Source organism: Idiotropiscis lumnitzeri, chromosome 4, assembly GCF_059441095.1.
Source record: "Idiotropiscis lumnitzeri isolate Australia: NSW breed Sydney's pygmy pipehorse chromosome 4, RoL_Ilum_1.0, whole genome shotgun sequence".
In the NCBI taxonomy this organism is placed as follows: domain Eukaryota; kingdom Metazoa; phylum Chordata; class Actinopteri; order Syngnathiformes; family Syngnathidae; genus Idiotropiscis; species Idiotropiscis lumnitzeri.
Window position 1 is genome coordinate 26,040,523 of NC_142394.1, and position 21,962 is coordinate 26,062,484.

At 42.4% G+C, this 21,962-nt stretch overlaps 1 long non-coding RNA gene across 1 annotated transcript; it reads right to left on the minus strand.

Annotated features, from left to right (window-relative positions):
- Positions 1 to 421: 421 nt before the first annotated feature.
- Positions 422 to 21,672, minus strand: LOC148338877 (uncharacterized). The gene is made up of 3 exons (XR_015842979.1): positions 21,542 to 21,672; positions 21,074 to 21,230; positions 422 to 984 (listed from the first exon to the last, which is right to left on the minus strand). It is a non-coding gene; the product is annotated as an uncharacterized LOC148338877 (long non-coding RNA).
- Between the last annotated feature and the right edge of the window lie 290 nt (positions 21,673 to 21,962).

Here is a 21,962-nt window from a genome sequence, read left to right on the forward strand (position 1 = left end):
TGTGTGTGTGTGTGTGTGTGTGTGTGTGTGTGTGTGACATTCACAGGTCATTGCATCTCTTTGTTTGGCCACATGGGATCAGCCACTGGCGTTGTTCTTTGCGCTCACTAAGAGAGATTCCTGTTTGCTCTTCATTCCTTTTTTTTATTTTTTTACACCGTTGGGATGTGCCGCTATGGACTGATATCATTGTTGAATTTTTACAGATAGGCAACCCTTGTTTTTGCATGTTGTCCTTAAGCATGGGCGCAGAGAGCATGGGGGTTGGGGACATAATGACAGCACGAATATATCAGTATATATATATATATATATATATATATAAAAAAAAAAATATATATATATATATACATTTTCTATTGAATTAATTGCAAAACAATCCCATAATTAATTGTGATGAATCACATTTTTCAACTATTTTTATAAAACTGATTTAACTGAGTTCAATTATTTAACTGCGTTAAAATTTTTTGACAACCCTAATTTATATCAAATTGTATTTATTTATTTAAATTTTACATTTACATCTTATATGATTTAGCATAAGCTAGGTGCCATCATCCGCAATTCCAAAAATGTCATCTCCGCGCCCGCCCTTAAGATGTAATAAGGATTTAGCATGGCAAATGGCACCAGGGGTGACAAAAAAAAATAAAAATAAATAAATAGCGTTTTCACTCCTGCCACCGCCTTCCCCGGGCCCATCCTTAGCTCCGATCACGTGTCATGTTCCCGTGTCCCAACTGGAGCACTTGGGAGTTATATAATCCGAGTTGGCAGGCCGCGACGACACTCAGATGCATCGGCGGTGCGTCGAAAAACCACAAACCTGCTACAAGATGCTGTGATGTGTCACTCCACTTTAAGGTTAGGAGACGGAGCCGAATGCCAATGAGTCTTCTGTTACGTAACAGACACCGGGGCGGGTGGGGGTGACAAATCAGTGGTAGAAGTGGGCCGGGTCAGACGCAAGATAGGCAGGTCCTGCAAAAATGCGACAAAAGGAACATGAAAGTCACACTGAAAAGAAAACAATGATGACAATCATTTTTTGAAAAAATTAATCCGAGTCCAGCCACGAATAGTGAAAAATTGTCAAATAATTGATGCCCCTCCCGCACGTATTTAAAATTTCTCAATTCAAAGTTAAACTAGAACTCTCTTATTTCAAATTCATGTGACGTTAACCTTAAAATTAAAAAGCTTACATGGGATTTCATTTCAATAAATTACACAAATGAATATAATGCAGAAAATTTGCTAATACCTGAGAGAAAAAAAAAAAACAGACTAGAAAGTATTGGCTAACTAATGTTCTAATAGCGTTTGTCGTAATTGCAATAATTACAGCGCTGCTAAAAAAATATATATATATATATATATCAATAAAAAAATAAAGCAGCCGAGTAGTGTTTTCCTTTTAAATTTGTTTCCCATCTAATATACTTTGACCGCACGCTGACCACCGGTTCCTGGAAGCGCATCCCGCTGAAGAAGCTCATTTCCTTTGTGGGGAGCTGCTTGATGTGTTTAGTGTTACCATGGTGACCCTCCTGCACAGCGCACAAGACAATAATGAAACCTCTCAATACGCCGCCCGCAAGACATCTCTCGCAAAGACATCGAAAGGCAGAAAGTTGGTCGGAGTCGCGACTCAGGATGAGTGTCTTCCCTTTTTTTTCATTTAAAATTTTTTTTTTTTTTGTCTTAGCAGAGTGACAGGCGAACGAAAGGCTTCTCAGGGTGAGTAAGCGAAAAAGAACAAGGACAAGAATGCCATTTGAAAGTGACGAGCTGAAGCCAGCGGGAAGGAGGCAGAAAAGGGGGAGGTGGAGGTCTTCTATTGATTGGCGCCAGGGAAAAGCATCTGCTCGGTCGCCTCGATTGTTCCCAAACAAGAATACTTGTGTGAGAAGCAAAGAAACGCTTGCGTAACAAACATTTGCCGCTTCTTTTTTTTTTTCCCTGCCTGGAAGGACCTTGATCTGTTTTTTTTTTTTTTTGTTGTTGTTTTTTTCAAAGCTGCCTCGTTTTCATTTCTTTTCTGCAGGCAGTTAACACGTGGGCAGGGAACATAAGGCCAGCGGCGCGGCTCCGGTGACTGAATCGCGGCGAGAGGGGGCCCAGGTGTTGTCGTGACTCAAGTGGGATTGCGAGAGAGCTAATGGCGACAATGGACGACTTGAAGCGTTTTCGCTTGTGAGCAAGCTTTTTGCGCCATCGACTGATTTAAATTTGATTGTAATGTATTTTTTTTGTTTTGGATTAATTTGTCTCTTCCACCAGCCGGTTGAATCTTGGGGTGATGGCGACGCCTAAAGTCCGATATATGCCGCTGTTTTATTTTTTTGGGGGGTTGCTGTCATTGCAGAAAATCACGTATGACAAAAATTGGCTATCGGAAATTGAAAGAAGAAGATATCTGGCAATTTTGAAGGCTTCATTGTTTCAGTTGTGAATCAGTCAAGATGCTAATTGATTCACTAGCTAGCAAACGGCGCACACAGCACTGACTAGGGGTGTAAAGGAAAATCAAAAATCGATTTAATATTGATAGAAACTGCTTACAATATACATTGTAAAAAAAAAACAAAAAACGAGCACCTTCAAAAGGAAGCCCGTTGCTGCGGAAGCCCGATTTGATTTGTCGTGTCTGAAAGCTAACTGCAGTTAGCGCACACAGGCTATCGTGTGCGTCTGATGGAACGCCACACACGATGTCCTGTCGTGGTAGGCTAACATTTTGTCGTTTCAGCCAACTCTCATTTATTAAAAACCAAAACACAGTTATTATATACTCGTGATTAACATCGAAGCACAAGAGCTAAATCGCGACCGTGCATCGATTGTTGCGTTTAAGAACTCGGACATCTCAGTACAGATAGAAAGAGAGAGCCAGCATCGTGTCTAGATTTTGGTTCCAAGGTCTTGAAAAGTTCTTTTGTTTTTACGACTATTCCCCATGAGATGAGCGATGTCCCGTATACAGCAGCACAGGCCCACGCTCACGATTTCTTAAAAGCAAACTTCTTTCACACTCTGACGACCATGAGAATAATTTTTTGTTCAGCCTCTTTCTGCAGCGCGGTTGCGAACGTCCCACGGATATTGTTGCTGCGCTCGGCCAATCGCGAGCACGAGCTACAGTATCCCTCGTAGGGCGTCGGAGCCATTCAGAAGGCAGACATCTGGACTTTATTTGGCGAAGGACGTAAAAGAAAACGGGATTACCGACAGAGCAACCGATTCCAAGCTCCGAATCCATTAGAATGCGAGTCCCGGGTTGGACTCGGCTTTGGCGCAGATCTTCAAATCTCGAGCGAACCAAACTTCTATGGGAGGATGTTGACGGAAACAAAAAAAAGGCGGCAGGCTTCCATTTGTGCCTTGCATGCAAATTGTCTCGTTTTTTTACGGAATTCATTTTGACGGAAAGTGCAAGCAGCTCGCCGGCGCCTGGAATATTTCAGTCACAGCTCAAGCCCACACAGGGTTCGTCAAGTCCAAGCAGCTAATTAATCAAGCTGCCAATCACGTGTGAACGGCGGCACGCGACCATTTCAAATGTTTCTTTTTTGCGTTGCAATATAGGAACGATTCCGACGAAAACAGCGTTTCAAATTCTTTCCGTGCTTTCTCTCGTCACAAAAAAAGGATGACTCCACACTGACAGCTTTTACGGAGTGACTTTTATGAATTAAATACGGTGTGCTTCCCCTTCCCACGATTCCCAGACGCTAATAATTACATTGGCATGTAGCTCCACGATAAGACGACCCCGTTAGTCTTTATGAAATGTTCCCTGGGCGAGGGAGCAAAATATATACGGCAACACCACGCCGTGGATCGAGCCATCTTGCCTTGTCGCTGTTATCCAAAGAAATGCATTTTTTTTTTTGAAGTTCATTAATGGCTGAATTTGAGCTTTTTAACTGAACACAAGGCCGAAACAAGATGGCTTTACCTCAGCAGTTGAGGTTCATTACTTGGCGGTTGGCAAATTTATCGAGCTGATTTGGCAACGGAAAATTATAAGGACACAAAATCAGCGTTAAATGTCCAACCTGAACTCTTCAGAGTCAATTCGCAATCCAATCAAAAGCGTCGTTTGATTGCGCCTCAAATATCTAATCTGCATTTCCAATGTGCACTCAAGTTACAATCAGTCAATCCTCAAATGTTCTTGCACTGCAAAGTCACGCGTGTAAAAAAAAAACAAAAAAAAATACGAACTGAATTGTGCTGCTTGGCAAAAGCAAGGCTTTAGAATAAAACTTGAGTGAAGTTTTGTGCTCATGCATGTTTGTGGGGGTGGTACTGTTGTCCACTTATTTTCATTTTTTGTGTGGCTTTGTCGGAAGAAATGTCTGCTTTGCACACATTTCATAACTCTCCAAAGGCAAACGATATTATCTTCTTACCAGGCGGCTGTAAATTATTGGAAGCACTTACAGTATTTACTTGCATTGGGTACGTTTGCGAAGAAGAAGAAGAAGGCGGCGACAATAATAAGGTATGCGGATTTGAAAAGTCAATTAGCCAGCCTTTGACGTTTCAATAAACCTCCTTTGCTAGCCTCTCTCCCACGGCGACGTCATTTTTCGGGGGGTAGTAACGATTTATATCAGGCGTGGGCAAACTACGGCCCGGGGGCCACATGCGGCCCGTTAAACGTTTTAATCCGGCCCGCCCAACTTGGAAAAAAAGTAAATGAATAAACCTTGTAAATGTTGAATTTTCTAAATATTGTGTTTTTCAGTCACATATATTGTTGTGATGCTTTTGTTCACTTTCATTTACATTTTCTGATGAGGTGAGGTGACCAAAACACTCCATCTATCTGCTCTTGGTCCGTCCCCTCTGTCAAATTTTGGAACCCATTGTGGCCCGCCAATCAAAAAGTTTGCCCACCCCTGATTTATATGAAGAAGGCCGGAGGGTCGAAGCCGTAACGGTACAGAGATCGCGGCCGGAGGGCAAAAAAAGGGTCAAGTGCAAAAAGGGTCGGCAAGGAAACCTGATGCATGACCCATCCGAGGATGTCGCATTCATTTTGAGTATAATCTTTAACATCGGTGAGGTTAAACATTACAGTTAAAAAGAGACAAGTTCTTTTTTTTTCTTCAATTTGTTCATTCGCTCGCGTCACATAAGCGACTTTCATACTTTCTGGGTTTGATTCATCGGCACATCTTTTCGAAGCTTGTTTTCCTCCTACTGCCTGAAAATCAAAACGTCCGAGGCCTCTCTCCTTCCGTCTTCAGGGACGGGGACGCGGCGGCGGCGAGTGTGAGATAGCATCCTTTCATTTCCGCTCGCCCGATTAAAAAAAAAAGATGGGATTGGGCGAAGACGAACGTCTGGCCTATCGCCGGCCGCCGCGATCGATTGAGTCCCTTCGCTCGGGAGCTGCTCGTATAAACCCGCGGTGGCGGCGATAAGCGAGCAGTCATTTCCATAGACAAAAAAACTGCGTTCAGATTAGATAGCGTCCTCCGTCTGCCTTATCTTGCTGTTGCTTCATCATAGAACGGGAATTAATCGGGAAAGCGTCTCTCATCCTTTCATAAGAATAAAAAAAAATAAATAAAAAAACACGGAGGCACACGGACTATTGAAGTGAACCCTCAACAATTTATAGTTTGCGATTCACAAATACACATTTTCGTGGCGACTGAAAAGCACGAATGAAAACATTTATGGCACATTACTAATTTCAATGATTTTTTTAAATTATTTCATTTTTTAATCGCATCTAACATGAATACAGTAATGAGAGCAAAAATTTCCTTGACTTGCGTGCGCGCGTTCATGGCGGAAAGATGTCAACGGTGGCAAATATGTCAGCCGTCACATGTTGAGGTCAAGCCAGTTGGCATCTCAGTGACGTGCGATCGCGGCAAGTCGGACATTTGTGAAGCTCAGAAATGCGTTTCGGTATTAAACCGCAGAGAATTGTCATTTATCGAGGATCCACTCAATTGCCAAGAAACCCAAACGCCTCAAAAATGGTTATAAAGATATTTAGTTGCTGGTATAAGGAAAAAAAATTGAAGAAACAAGGCAAGATCTAGACAAAGTGATTTTTTAAATATATATATATTTTTTAATCAACTGAGGCCACAGCTCCTAACAATTCTCAGAGAGAGCGCATTTGGTGGGAGCTTTTTTTTTGGGGGGGGGGCAGCTTGTTTATAGCGGCTGCATATTATCCTGCTCCAGCTGCTGCAAGGAGACAAGTCCAGGTATTTATGGCGGGCATAAAAAGTGTGTGCTTTCCCTGTCACATCCCCACAACAGCGGCAGCAAAAAAGAATGCTCAATTTGTATAGGCAGCTTGTCTGTTTTGTATGCTCCCCAATGGATTTTGCAGTGGGGGTGTGTGTGTGTGTGCCCGCCTGTGCTGAAACACCAGCAACAGATAACAGATGGTCCCCCCGCATAAGAAGTGTTTTATTTCCCCGCGGAAGCCAGATATGTCAGGACTAAGCATGTGCAACATTAGTCATTTGGAATATTCATGCCCCCGCCGTCCAACGGTTTTGGCTTCCGACGCCTAAATTCCGCCAGACTGCATTTCTTTTAAGCAAGAATGAGGAGAAGAAAAGCGCGGCGCAGCTTTGATCGCCGAAGTACTGTATTGAAACGATATTTGACGCGCTAGCGCGTGCAGACGCTAACGGGAAGGCTCGAAGAAGAAATAATTCAAATGCCCAAAAAAAGGTTTCAAGCGAACTCTCTGCCTCAAAACTTTTTGAAGGTTATTTTCCCGCATGGAAATAATCTGTAAACGACAATTTTCAAAAAATGAATGTGCCATGTGCATGTGGGGCAAAACAACATTGCTCAACACGGGGGCTAGCTAATGGTTAGCATGCTAACAGCCAAATGCTAACGCGTGCAAACAACAGCCAACTCCAAAAATGACTTATGGCCTCCCACGTCACTCACCTTTTAAAGCCACACACACTCAAAGTTAGCGGGATGACATTATAGAATGTAAAAATGGCGACCCCTAGTGGACAAAATGCTGCCTGCTGTCAAACATGCCGCAAAGTCGATTTTAATCCAGTTCATCGATAGGATCGTCACTAGAACACTTCATAAAAATATTTGATAAATAAAAGATTTAACAAAGAGCTTGTGTATACATTCATCGGAGTTTCAAAAACAAATAATTCAACAATTTCCATTTTTTTATTTTGATGTTGAACATAAAAAAAAAAAATCGTCTGAAGTGTCTGACACATCTCCAGCAGCGTCCGCCTAATGCGAGCGAGGAGTGAGTCAAGTCGAAATGCTGCGGCAGGCGATACACTGCGGGATGGCTCGCGCTGGCCCTGCAGCAAGCCACAACACACAAGTACGCACGTGCACGTGCATCAGAGCAGCGTACCTGCAAAAGTGCAGTCGTACGGAAACAAAGCAGTTTTTTTTTTAGCTAAGCCAGCAATGAAAAGCTGTGCTTTCAAATTAAAATTTTTAAGAATAATATTTCTTTCAAGTCATTTAATTACTCACGCTACTTTTAAATTTCTTCTTAAGCGTTCTACATATGCCTCTTTTAAATTTACAAGCATGACACCGAGTTGCCTTGTTGCTTTTTTATTTCCTGTCGTGGAGCTTCGGAAAGTCGCCACGGGCGTGGCTTTGCGGCGTCGCGCCGGCGCTTTAAATAAAACGGCAAGGAAAAGCGAGAGACGGCGGGGGCATTGGCTAACCCCGACGAAGCCGCCTCAACCTGATGGCAATTATCTCCACGTCCACTCGCTAATTATAACAAAGGATGACAGGTGCCCGAAACAATTTCAAGTGCCTGTGAGCTTCTGCGCGCGGTTGTCTCGAGTTCTGATGAAGATAAAGATAGCCCAGCCGACCAGTCGCGTCCAACCAACGTCTTTCTTTGACATCAAAATGCAACACAAAATGGGTCCTAGCTGGTGTTTTTATTTGGTTCCGGTCCAAATTCTGTTCCGAGTCTAGAAGTAATTGAATCGTTTATATGAAAGAAAAGCGAATTAAATGTAAATCCATTTTTCAAAGCAAACACGGTGAAGCAGCAAGCAACTGTTACGCCGCACACGAATGGAATAACAACAGAAGTGTAAATGCGTTTAAATCCAGATTAAAAAACATCCTCTAACCAAAAAAGTCACTTTTGTTAGTTGTTACTTTTTTTTTCTTAATTTGATGAATTCTGGTGTGCCAATCTTTTATTGTTGAGCTCCTCCAAGCTGCGTTGCACGCCGCCCTCTTGGACGGCAATTTTCAGCGCAAAATTGCGCGGGGACGCCGTCTGTTTTCATCGGTTAATGGGCTCGTTCTGGCCGTTACGACGCGGCGTGCGCTGAAATATTGTCCAAATAATGTTCAGAGAGTGGAGGAACACAGTCTGTTCCAAGCGGCGCTTTCATGCGGACAGATGGCTTGAAAGTAATCGCGGGAAAAGTTTTGGCAAAAGCCAACTCTCGTTAACATTAAATGCTTCATTGACTTGCATCGCAGTAGAAAAAGATGTCATTTGTTAACCCGGTTGACGCCTCTCAAGTTTTACGGCCGCCGGTTTTACCTCAGACCGTTCCCGATCGCAGAGTTTTGTTTTTTTTATTTGGGACATGTGACTTGAGTGCTGCTTGAGGTGAGTCCATACATCAGATGGGTTCGGCGTCTAAGGACTACTTGTAGTAGGTTTGTGACGTACTTCCCATCTTATAAGTTTCCGTTGAACTTCCTGCTCCATTCGCAACAGTGGCGAAATGAGCGGCCAGAGAAACTTGAGCGCTAAATGCAAGATTAAAAGCAAGAGAGTTGCTCTAACAGTAAAATGAGCTCCCAGCGTTTTCCCCAAAGACACCAACCGACGCTCGGGTAACTAAGGAGAGGTCTCGTTGCTATTCGGAATGCCAAGGCCAGGATCAAAATTGAGATTTTGGTCACAAACGCTTCAAAAAAATCATTTGAAAGGATTTTTGGTTTGCAGCATCTCACACTTCATACAATTACTACTTTACAACGAGTCGGAAGCCAAGACGTCTGGTTAATTTAGCCACACTGCAGAAGAGGGAGAAAGAGAGAGGGAGAGAAAGACAAAGCGAAAGAGAGAAAGAAGAAGTGAGAGAAAGAGAATGGGAGAGAGAGAGAGAGAAAGAAAGAGAATGAGAGAGAATGATAAAGTGAAAGAGAGCAAAAGAGAGAGAGAGCAAGAGATAAAAAGAGAGAGTGAAAAAGAAAAAGAGAGAGAGGAGAGAGAGAGAGCATGAGAGAAAGAGAAAAGGAAAAAGAGAGAGCAAGAAAGAAAAAGAGAGCGAGAGAAGGCTAAAGATAAAGAGAGATAGAGAGAGAGAGCGAGCGAGCGAGCTTTACCTGGTTATGCGCACACATCGTGTCGTGCGTATGCGACCAACAAAAGCTGACAGAAAATTAATCAAGTATGAATAAAGCGGCTTTTGTTTGGTGATTTTAAATGTTTGCATTGCAATTCTATTTAAAAAGCACGTGTGGCATTTTTCCATGCGAAAAAAGTTGCCAGAGGCCTTATTTCCTCGGTGTGTTGTCCCACCAGTGCTTATTTTTTGTTCCCGATTAGTTGGACCTCGCGGCGAACGACTTCATCCCCGTCACCTTCGCACCCGTCGTGTGCGGCCGCCCAATTTGCGGCGCTTTACCTTAGATGCCGTTTGCGATTTCCGCCGCAATTTTAATGAACTGCGCTGGAAAAGGTGAGGTCGGCTTGAAACTTTCTCACATCCTCCAGACTTGTACTCATTTACCTATTTAGACACACAAACGCGACCCCCCCCCCTTGGTCCATCACCGAGGCAACCGGTGCCTTGGTGATTGATTCGTTGCCAGCGTGGCGTAGCTGCCGGGAAGAGAGCGCGCGTGATCTTAACGCGTTACATCTTGCAATTCTTCCAATTAAAACGGGATTACAGGAGTCATCGGCGGCGCGTGCTCAAAGGCGGCGGAGGGAATCAATTTGCCTAATGTCGGGGCCCGCGTATACAACCAAACAAGTGAGCTGAGCGAGTGACGTGGGATGAAAACTGCCGTTTGATTGCAGCCCGCTCGTCTACAATCCGATGTTGGATTTGAAAACACGGCGGGTGTGAATAAGCCACGATCGGCTTCAAAAGTGATCTAACGGCGCGCCGAATCGTTTTACAAACGACGCGGGGCGGAACCAATGAGTCTCTGTTAATTACGGATGGAATACGTGTTAATCCGCCCGCTCATTGACGCCAATTGAAAGGCGGACAAAAGTATTGGGACAATGAGCCGACAGCAAAATCCGATTTTCCTCCCAATGGGGGAATTAAACCATCACTCCATCATAAAAGTCAAACAAAATGGACAACGAGTTGCACGTTGCAGATTGACGACCGTAATTTCCGGACTATGAAGCGCACCTGCATAATAGCCGCAGCAAAGTAAATAAATAAATAAATACATGAATAAATAAATAAAAAATAAATGAATAAATAAAAAGAAATAATAAAAAATAAAATAAAAAAATTTATGTACAAGCCGCAGTTTTCTATGATGAAAAGAAATGTCATTTCCTGCATGTATAGAACGATTTTGATAATTATTACAGACCCAACAGAAAAAAAAAATCAAGATTTATTTAGCCTATTTTCTGAACTATAGAGCGCCCCTAGTGGTGAACGGAAAACCCACAGAAAAGCCGCACCGTTGTATTCGCCGCCTGGTTGAAAATCGAGGAAAAAAAGTAGACGAGCACGACACTTATTGGAGGGCTGGGTGACTTTCTGGGAATGTTCTGAACTCCTCTTTGCACGGCAGCATGGAAGTGGAAAAAGCAGGGCACGGCCCGGTTGTCCATCTGGCGGCCATGTTTGCCTGCCTCCCACCGCCGCGCTTCCAATTAAAAGTTGCACATCGCCGTGGCCGCCAGATGGTCGGGATGACGGAGCCAAACTTTTTCCTCTGAGTTGCGGCGTCTGCGGAGGAATCGCGCTACCTGCGCGCGTTCTCCCCACGCGCAATTGTTTGGGGGGGGGAGGGGGGGGTTTTGGGAATTGCGCACGGTCAAATTCCCCAAACTGCGCTCGGTGGTTTTCCACATCACGAGGGAGCGCAGTTCTCTCCCTAATTATTAGTATCTTATTATAAATCTAAAACATACTTGTCATTGATTTTCGGCAAATATTTACCCAACGGCAGATGGGACTTTTTTAGGGGGGCAGGTATCCACTATTCCTCAAATAGTGGCTGCTCTGTTATTTTCTGCGTTTATTCTGAAGCGAATATCTATCAGGGAGGCCATTATTCGGCGGGCTTCAATTTGAGAGGCTGAATCGCTCCGAAAACACCATCGTATTTTCTGCAAATAGCGTTCAGGCGCATTTAAGGGCGAGCGGGGAGCGTTCCATTTTTACAATTGCACTCGATTAAAAGCTACACTTATCATAATTCCTCCAAATAGTGGCTGGGCCGTTTATTTACTCCAAAGCCTTTATTTGGGGGTCTTTGATTTGAGCAGTTCCACTGAGCCCCAAAAAAGTACACAAACAGATTATTTACATGAAGGTGCCAGGTGCCTATTAAAGGGGGTGGAATTTATTTGGAGGAAGTGATTTTAAATGTATTGAATGTTCCACTTATCGCATTTATTTCAAATAAAACGTGGCTGGGCTGTGTCTTTATTCCGACGGCGTCTTTTGCAACAAAACACACAATGAAATATTTGCAATAGTGGTGAGAATGATCCCGTGCCGCCGCCCCCCCCCCACTTAAATTGAAAATGCAACATCCCTCGCTGACCCTCGCTCGCATGTTTCAGTAGCCACGGGAGGAATTTATTGAATCGGAACCACTGGCGCAATACACCAAATTAGCCTATTTTCAAAATGTTAAACGAAAAGTCGAACGTGGGGGCGTTTGCCACTTTTCGTTCTCTCTTGTGTTGGCGGAAATACCTTTTTTTTTTCGTTTTGTTTTGTTTTCCTGGAGCGAACTGGCGGTTGGCAGCCGACCAAGATGGTGGATAACGATATTCTATGAGAACGTGCAGACGAGTATTCTCCGGTGAGCGGGCACCACTTCTGTTCATATTTGCGGCACAGCACAGAGGTGACGCTTATTAACAATAAGGTGAATTGAATTGGATGTTTTGCCTTCTGTTTGTTTGTTTTAATGGATTTTTCATTTTTGTGTTTTGAGACCATCCAGTCACCCGTGCTAATTTCACCGAGCATTTGCCTATTACAGACGCCAGCGTCCTACATTAAGAACAATTACAACAATAGAGTTCAGTTTATAGTACGTCTTGCTTTCCAGTTGTTGTTGTTTTTTTTTAACATTTTTATTGCCGGCACATTTGCGCAAATGTCCAAAAGAATTAAAAAAATAAAGGATAAGCTAATTGCACGTTTTCAATTTTTTCCCCCCCTGAATTTATCATTTTCTTTTTCCGTTTTTTTGACTTGACCCCGCAGCATAATCAAGACAGTAAATGAGTGAATGAATGAATCTTTATTTGAACATGGAGATAATTAAATAATTAAAATACAATAAAAATATAATATTAAAAAAAAAAGTAAAAAGTAAAAATAGCCAACACGCACCCAACAAAGTTTTTAGGTAACCTCACCTCAGAGAAAAAAAATACATTTAATTTTAAATGAGAATGAACAATAGCATTACAACAAAATCTCTGTCTTTGAAACGCCACAATATTTAGAAAATGAAACATTAGCAAGGTTTATTCATTTCATTTTTTTCAAGTTCGGCGGGCCGGATTAAAACGTTTAACGGGCCGCATGTGGCCCCTGGGCCGCAGTTTGCTCACACCTGCTCAAAAGGGAGGGGGAAGAAGTGTCGCCTTATTAAATCCCACCTCATCAGCATTTATTTCTTCTTTATGTCAGTTCTCATCTATAGTAAACGTAAGACGATGTCAAATAGTAATAATGATGATTAATCATTAATAATAAATCAAATTAAATAATAAATACTAGATAGATAACACCGTTATAAATCCACATAGACAAGATCCAAAACTCATCAGAAGAGCCAATCTTACAAAACAAGTAGCAAACAATAGTAAACAAAAAGTGGGCCTCATTAGCAACTCTGGAGACCGATTCAAGTTCCAAACAATTTTTACCCTTTATTAGTGTATCAATCTAAAAAAAAGCTAAACAATCCCTCCAATGATATTTTCTGATCAACAGTTGAAACGGCCAAAAGGACAAAAACGCGACCAATAAGCAACATGGGATGAGATGTTGACATTTAACAAGATTGAAACATCGACGACTGCACTCATAATCGGAGAAGGCATTCCCACCAAGCTTTGTTGCCATTTCAATTTGACCTCTTTAATGTCTTATTTTAAACAACGTCATGCATCCACTTGCGGACAAGCTCGGCGACAAAGGTGGGCAGTCGGCGCGACGTATCATGTTGCCGAAGCTGATGTTTAATTCAAGTGTCCTGGACAGACTAGATGTTGAGATTTCAAAAGTCATCTGGAAGGACGGGAAGAAACTTAAAGGCCCACCGGGAATTCACCGGAATCCAGATTAGTCACTCCGGGCCAACACCTTCATCGATGCTTCCTTGTATATTTGGCAGTAATTAAACCAATAAAAAAAAAATATTTTTTTTGTGCACTTGGCATCTCAATTTATTTGACTCCTCCCCCACGATTTAATCGGAATAGTAAGCAATGATCGTCTTAACGTGAGCATATTCGGCCCATTAAAGTGCACTCGCGCTTCACGATTTTTTTTCTTCTCGTCATCATTCCCTTTGGATGTTGTTCATTAAGTTCAATTGTATCATTTTTTTTATGCTGTTCTATTTTTTCGTTTTTGGGTTAATTTTTTTTTTTGTCATTTCAGTGAGGCAAGTATATCTTGAACGACCTGTACGCTAGCCTAAGTGCTACCCGACCGACCGGGAGTTCGGAGCGCCACGCTTTGTTGACAGTCGCCCCGGAAGAAGTCGTGAGCGCTGCAGATGTAGAAGTAGGTCAGCTCTGAGGCGTTTGTTACATCATCATCATGCATATTCATCAACATCGCCCAGTTGTTATCGAGTCAACTCACTCCACGCAGACACTCGCTTCTGTTCCCCCTTAATCAACCCATTACGGGATGAATTATAAATTGGGATATTTTTACTTCAAAGGGGGGGAGGGGATCATTTTCATGCACGCTGCCAATTAGGTACAAAAGCCAAGGTGCCGGTTGCCAGGCAGCCGGCGGGGTTGTTGGGTTCCTGTGCCGGGCCTTTTAGTGGGTGGGCGCTCCTCTGGCTGTCTGCGAACAACTTAACTCAAAAAAAAAAAAAAAAAAAGTAACTCTGCCAGCCAAGACGCATTTTCAAATCGACGCAAAATACACTAAGTGGCGCACAAAAATATTTCCAGGTGTTAACGGGTTGCTTTTGTGATTGAGATCTGGTGGGCTTCACGAAAAGCAAAATATCTGTTTGCAATTTCTTTTTCTTTGGCTTTTTGTGGCTCTGCTATTATAAAAAACAACATCAGGCAAACTTCACACTTCATCCGAGTAATATTTGTTGGAATACAAACAACCATGGCTTGTTTAAGTATATCGCGACTTTTTTTTTTTTCATTTTGGTCCATGAAAATGTGTTTTCACATGAAAAAGGCCAGAAGCACTCACTATCACTGGTCAGTCAATTTATTTTTTATTAATGAATGAATTATTTTTATTCAGATCCCTAATCTACAGCTGGCGGATTTCAGTTTGAGAAACAATTTTTACAGCGGCGATGTTTATTTTTTTCCAAGGCTAGTAATTTTCGCGACTCCCCATGTTATTCTTCACTCTTGGCAGCCCCGAAGAAGAAGACGACTATCTGGTAGCATCAAGTCAGCTGAAGGTCATTGGACCAACCAGCACCCTCTGAGCAATGTAGCCAGCCGCCCTCCCCCTCCCCCTCTTTCATCACCCCTGAAGCATGATCTTGAAAAGATATGACATTGACAGACACATAAACCAGCAGCCCCCCCCCCCCCCCTTGCCTCGCCTCGCCTCTCCCCGCCTGCCCGCCAGTCGTCCAACTAATGGATCCAAGCCAATAATAAAGGAGCAGGAATCGCATGGCGCTAGATGGTCCTTCTTGTGGAGCATCAGCCAATATTGAAGAAAAGCCCCCGAAGCCCGAGTTGGCAGAGCTGCTATCTTCAACCGTCTGCATTATTTATGGAGTGGAAGCGGTGGTGCGACGCGTGTGTGGCGCAGAAAGAGAAGTCACACAAAAAGACATTTTTAGTGTGCATTTGACATGTAAAAAAAATTAGCAAGACATGATTTATGATTATTATTATTATTATATATGGCAATTTTCAAAATCACTGTTTTAAAACCAACATTTTTCAAAGTACAAGGTGATTTTTTTTTTTTTAGTAAGCGTCCTCTCCCTCCCTTGAAAACGGTCAGCATGGACTTGCATATGATGGACTAAACAATTTGGATGAAGCCACAAGGCAGCCATCTTATGTTGCCACTGATAAGGACAACTTGTTTTTTTTTCTTGTTTTTTTTTCCTGAGAACAGTTCTAAGTAAAGTTTTAGACCTGAATCCCCATATGGAGGAACGGGAGCATCTCAAGGAACAAGCCTTTTTTTTTTGTTTTCAACCGTATATCAGAATTGCCCTATTCATTATTTATTTATGGCATTTATTTGGAACAGACAGAAAATAACGCCGTGGATACATCAATGGGCTAAGCGCCATTTTTAGCCCCTCATATATAAGCCCATGGCAGTCAGTCATTAAACCTGACGACTTCATTGTTGTGGGTAATTGGATATTGTTTTTGTATCATAGTAGAGGAAGGATAAGTAAAACATGTGCAAAGGATTGCGACGATATGCCGCAATACTTGCAACGCAATCACGCTTCGACAAATTTAAGGCAGCGATATATTCTAACGGCATCTTGAAAGTTGCCAGAGTTAGCATGTTCAATACTGGAGACTAGCTAACAAGGAAGATTACACGGCTAACATCAGCTACTTTTTGCTCTGTTATCGTACAAAGCAAAGAATAGCAGAGAAGCTATTCTTACGTACATTTTATTCATTTTTTGTAAGCTACTTTTGTTTTTGCTCTCGATTGGTGTTAACAGTTTGTAAACGCTTGTCGGGTATTTTCTTTGCTTGCGTGAAGCACATTGAGTTGACGTGTATGAAATGTGCGAGAAAAATAAAACCCTGGCTTGCTTCTATTCTGAGAAAAATCTGTTTACTTTTGGACTAGATTTTGATTTCATATGGAAAAAAGTTCTTTACTTGTTAGTGCCCGTTCTCGAGCACGCTAGACCGTGATACCGTCAAAGCTTGAGATTTTTACTCAGCGTCACAAGGGTATGGACCCTTGTGGCACAATGTGGTACTACGCTGAAGGTGCGCGACTCCAAAAACAGACTCTCTCAAGTATTAACAGAAAAAAAATACCGAGAAGGCATTTGCATGTCGGAAATGTTCCGAATATGAATGTTCAGGAAAAAAAAAAGCCTTACGCATCTATTTTTTTTTTTCTTAACAGGACAAGACTGTACCTGCCAAGAGTTGACACCACTCCGCAGTCACATGTTGACATGTTTCAGTGAGACATTTTGCTGTGTTCCGGACGGGCGACTGTGCGAGCTGTCGCTTTTGATCCGCCGCGCATCTCGCCGTCGCAACCGTCTCCGCGCCTCGGTCGCCCCCCCCCCCCCCCCCCTTCCCCCTATTGTCCCTTTGGCTGCACATCACGCGTCTGTCATATTTGCGGTGATTCACAGCGCCACGGCCAACCCTTCCCTCCCACTCGCCCGCACTCAATTATATGCCATTCCCTCTCCGTGGTCGTCGTCTTTGTTCCCCGGTTGTTACTTAGAATCTCCTCGGCTGTCAGTCTTTCCGCCCCAAAGCTGCCTGTTTGACCTTTCCAGTGCATCACGTTTATATCGCGGTTGAATGCAAAGTGTCGGTTCGGGAAAGAGAGAGATCAACCCCGTGACTGGCGTTGGACTCCAGGCGTCTTATTTGGTACCGAGACGGAGAGGAAGCAAAAATTTACATCTTGGTACCCTCCGCAAACCAAAATGAGCCCAATTCGAGTCATTAAAGCACATCTGCTTGTTTTTGAGAAGGGTGATCATTTCATTTTTCATGGCACAATATCAAAATATTCTCATCCAACATTGATATGACAATTAGCAGCATCAAACATCATTATTATTGTATTATTTAATCATATATTTATGCAGCAGAATCAAATGAATAATTTGGTTATCGCTTCAGGTAGCAGCCTAAAATAAATAAATCAATTGGCAATTGCAATTAATCTTAAAAAATAGAAATTTGCAACGGTCAGGTTACCTCACCTCGTTTTCAGTCCATTAAATGTTTATCATTGATTTTAGGAGAAATGTTTAAGGTTTAATTCTTATTTTTTCCAAGTGCATTTCAATAGCTGTTAATTGTATGCGAATTGTGGACCGGGTCGGTCTCGATTCGCCGCAAATAGTGCCGGTCGACAGCAAAGAAAGAAGTTGATCAAATAGATGGGTCCTTCTTCTGATCAGATTGGTGATCAATTGCGTTTTTCAAACTCACCCATCGTCTCCAAAATTCGGATTGCGAAAAGCCGAAAGTAAACACACTGAACAACAGCAAATTTCAAACAGCGATGGATTTTTTTTGTGTGTCTTTTAACTGATTTTGAGATACTACATTTTTTGGGTTTTTAACTTTTACCACTAAAAGCTTGTGCATATTTTGTGTTCGAATTCAAAGCGATTTCCAGGGGTGGGTCCGTCAGTGGATTTCATTGGACAGTCATTTGGTCGGGCTGCCAATTTGTCATATTCGTCTGTCATTGGTCTATTTTAGGAGCGACAGCAAAAAAACGTTTAGACTAACGGGCAGTACACAATTTTATTTATTTAGTATGCGCACGTCATTGCGGGAAAATGTTTTCGCATTCGGCCTATAAATACGTTGGAACATATTTTTCGGACAGTCGTCAATCCGCCAATGAAACAGGAGTGCCCAACACGGACTATTTCGGAATAAAAAGTCCACCAGTGGCTGAACTCTTAATTCAGAAATATTTCTACAAATACATGTATTATTATTATTATGAAAATCTGATCAGCTACAGATTTACAACTAGCATCTTTGATTAAAACATTTTTTTTAAAAAAACCTGATATCCCGCAAGTCATACTGGCCACAGCGTTCCCATTTTGGAAGCGCTTCCAGACATTGGAACAATGACATGAGCCGCTCTAATGATAAACGAGAGGAGAAAAATGCTGCGGGACAGCGTCATCCGTCTTCACGATGTTCCCGCAGCACATCAGCGAGGCTGCAACGACGCCGTACGCTCTCTTTAGCAAAAATACGCAAAGTGATTGGACGAACAAACGCGTCAATGGATGCTCTGGCAAAATGGAACCCTCCATGGCGGAATCATTTTTTGTCATTATTTTGAGTATGGTTGATTCATCAAAAGGGTGATTCTGAAGGACACTCTTGTCCTCTTTTGGCCATCAACTGAATCCAAATTGGATGCAAATGCGTTAAATGTGGCTAAGATTAATTGCAGCTTCCGCGGTGCCAGCGCGAGGATTAACAGGACAAAAGCAGTGTGGCTAATTATCTCAAAAGGCGGCCATTTTATCGTGGCGCAATCACGAGTGAGCGGCCTGATTACGAACGCACGCAAGCAGGCTGAGAATGACCTCACGTTGAACGAGTTAATAACACACTCCAGCGCCTCTCCGCAAAATGGAATGTCAGGCAACGGGCTCAAAATGCAATTTGAAATGTTTGCAGGTATTCTGACATGGCCGATGCGATTTATTGGGAGCGCAAAGTGAGTCAAAGCACACAAACTGACATGCGGAGCACACACTGAGGTAGGACTTTTTTTTTTTTTTTACATGAAAAAATACATGTAACGTAAGGCTTTTTTTTTTTTTTTAAAGAGCTACGAGGTCCCGATCGTTTTTGAAGAAATTATGCTACATGATTCACATTTGAGAGCCTAAATGTGAACAAAAACTCAAACTTTGCACAAACGTTGGACCTGGCGAAAAATTTGAGATTTTGAAGTTGTCATTCACGAGCACAAATAAAATAAACGGGTCATGTAATGGAAAAAAGTCCTGTAAAGCAGTTTTTTTTCCCCAAGAAATGCAAAATTGTCAAGCCTTTAACAGAATGCATAGTAACGCAATTCGCGTCAAATAAATAAAGTAAGGTTTTGAAAAAAATAATAGATTTTAAAGCATTTAAAAAAAAACAAAAATAAGCCACCTTGTTTTTAAAACAATTATGGAAATTATTTTTAGGACCATGTGCATAACAAGAACCCCCCCCCCCCCAAATAAGCTATGTAAAGATGCCTTTTTTTTTTTTAGAACTAGTTTTACTCGCATACTAGTACCAAAACAACACATTCTGCAAAATCCGTCGGCTATCATCAAGGACGACAGAAATTGGGGAAGATTTTCATTTAAGGGACTGACATTCCAAGGATTTGGACAATTTTAGTTAAGGTCTCAAAATTATTGATTAGTTGATTAATATAAAGATTGTTCAGTTTTTAAACATGTCATTTCGAACTAAAAATTACATTTTTACACACGTTTCTCTGAAATAACAGATTGTTTAAAAAAAAAAAGCCATACTGTATGTTTAAAAAAAAAAAAAAAATTACATCATGTTTTTTTTTCACGAAAAATAAAAATAGTTAATAGTAATAGTAGTTAATCGTTGTCAAGGTCATTTGCTGGAGGGCCACTAGTGCAGGCGAGAGCACCGTCGTCCTCTTGACATGGCCACCCCCGTCCGAACATTTGGATAATTACCAACACATAACGCCGTTTGTGCCGGGACAGTGCCGGGCTTTTGCCGCTAATCACGGTGAAGTGGGTAGCGGCGCTCGTACGCCTGAAGAGCGGGTTCAAGTGGAAGGGAGAGCCGATGCGGCGAACCCCCCACGGTGGCCTTTCTACTGGGTTGCTATGGCAACGTGCAGCCCAGTCATTAGCGAGACGCGAGTGAGCCGTTATCAGAATACTGATTTGGATTTGACATCGGTCTTGTGCATGTGGCTCATACTTCATTTTTATGCGTGGAGGAGTCTATCGCAAAAGAGCAGTGCGAGTGAGTCAGAAACTCAGGAGGATAGTGGACAAAAATCCGCAAAGTAGCTCGCTTAGCATTCGTTCTTCTTTCGTTCCGTTTGAGTGCACGGTGAAGCTCGCCACATCAGCCAAATGTTTCATTCGCCAGTCAGAACGAGGGCAAAACTGTCAGCGTGTCCTCCTACATACCACAGCCGGTTTGTCTGTCTACACCAGGTGTGGGCAAACTACGGCCCGGGGGCCACATGCGGCCCATTAAACGTTGTAATACGGCCCGCTGAACTTGAAAAAATTTTAATGATTAAATCTTGTTAATGTTTTATTTTCTAAATACTGTGGTTTTTCAAAGACATATTTTGATGTAATGCTTTTGTTCATTTTCATTTAAAATGACATTTTTTTTTCTCCGATGAGGTGAGGTGACCAAAACACTCCACCCATCTGCTCCTGGTCCAGCCCCTCTGTCAAATTTTAGAACCCATTGTGGCTCGCCAATCAAAAAGTTTGCCCACCCCTGGTCTAGACATTGGTTCCAGGACATTTATTTATGTGAATTGTCATTCTTGGCTGGCAATCGCGGCTTGACTTTTTATATCGTATTTGTTTTAGTGTCTTTAACTGTTTTCCGCTTGCATCCAAGAGCAACTGCCCAAGTTACTTGCGAAACTACATGGACACAAACAATGATTGTTCCAATTATGAAGCTTGACTTCAATTGTAATGCAATGATTTCATTATTTTTAGTGACTTTAACGACCCTCACCTGCCTTCCGTCCCATTATCCACCCTGCAAAACACATTTTGGGCAATTAGCTGCTCACTTCATTGTGAGCGTGTATCATTACTCTCATCTGGTGGTCCTTGGTGCCTTTAGGCCCCCTCCACTCCACTTTTACTAACCCCTCCTGTTCACAATTCACATGCTCACCTCGTCCAGATCAATGTCAACTTTGTGTGTTGGAGTGAAATCGTTCCTTTTCCTCATCTCATGTGGCTCCTCTTTCAGCCTGCAAAGCACACATTGGTTGTGTGCCGGTAACATCAATTGCACATTCGTATATTGTACATCCAACCCATCTTTTGCTCTACAAACAGAGTGGGGGAAACAATGAAAGAATGAATGAATGAATAAATAAAGACTCAGCCAGCCAACATCGTAAGACTCCCCAAACTTTCAAATAAACGCAAGCACACAAAGACGAAATACCATGTAAACAAGTTTGCAAATCAAAATCGTTCGAGGAAAATAACATGAGATAAAATTGAGATAAAAAAAAAAAAAAAGTACAATTACCAATGCAAGACCTCAGATTTGAGGAGGGGCGGAGTTACAAGGGAAATCATTACATTGGGCGCTAAATAAAGTAAAAGTAATTGTAACGTGATGTGCTCAAACCTGAAACGCCGTTGCGTCCGTATGAAAATTCTGCCGAAAGATCGACGTCATTGCGAAGAACGTGAACAAATGGCAAACGTCTGCTTAAGTGCTCCCGTGGCAGGAAAAAAAAAAAAGGCCATACAGCCGCCATGTTGTCGCACCTATTGCTCCCGCGCGTCTCCGTCCTCCAATCAAAGACAACCTTCTTCTTCTTCGTGTGAAATGACACATTGCTCACTCGCGCCACCCGGTGACCTGTCACGATCACTGTTTTGAATTCCTGTGGAAATTCATGCTTCGATTTTCACTAAATTGAAAATGAATGACAAACACAAGGACATGCATTGCCCTCTCTCTCTCAATTTTATTAAAATTCTCATTTTTCCATGCAGCGCCTCATTAGTCAGTCTTTGCGTATGCGGATGGGTGAGCACACCAA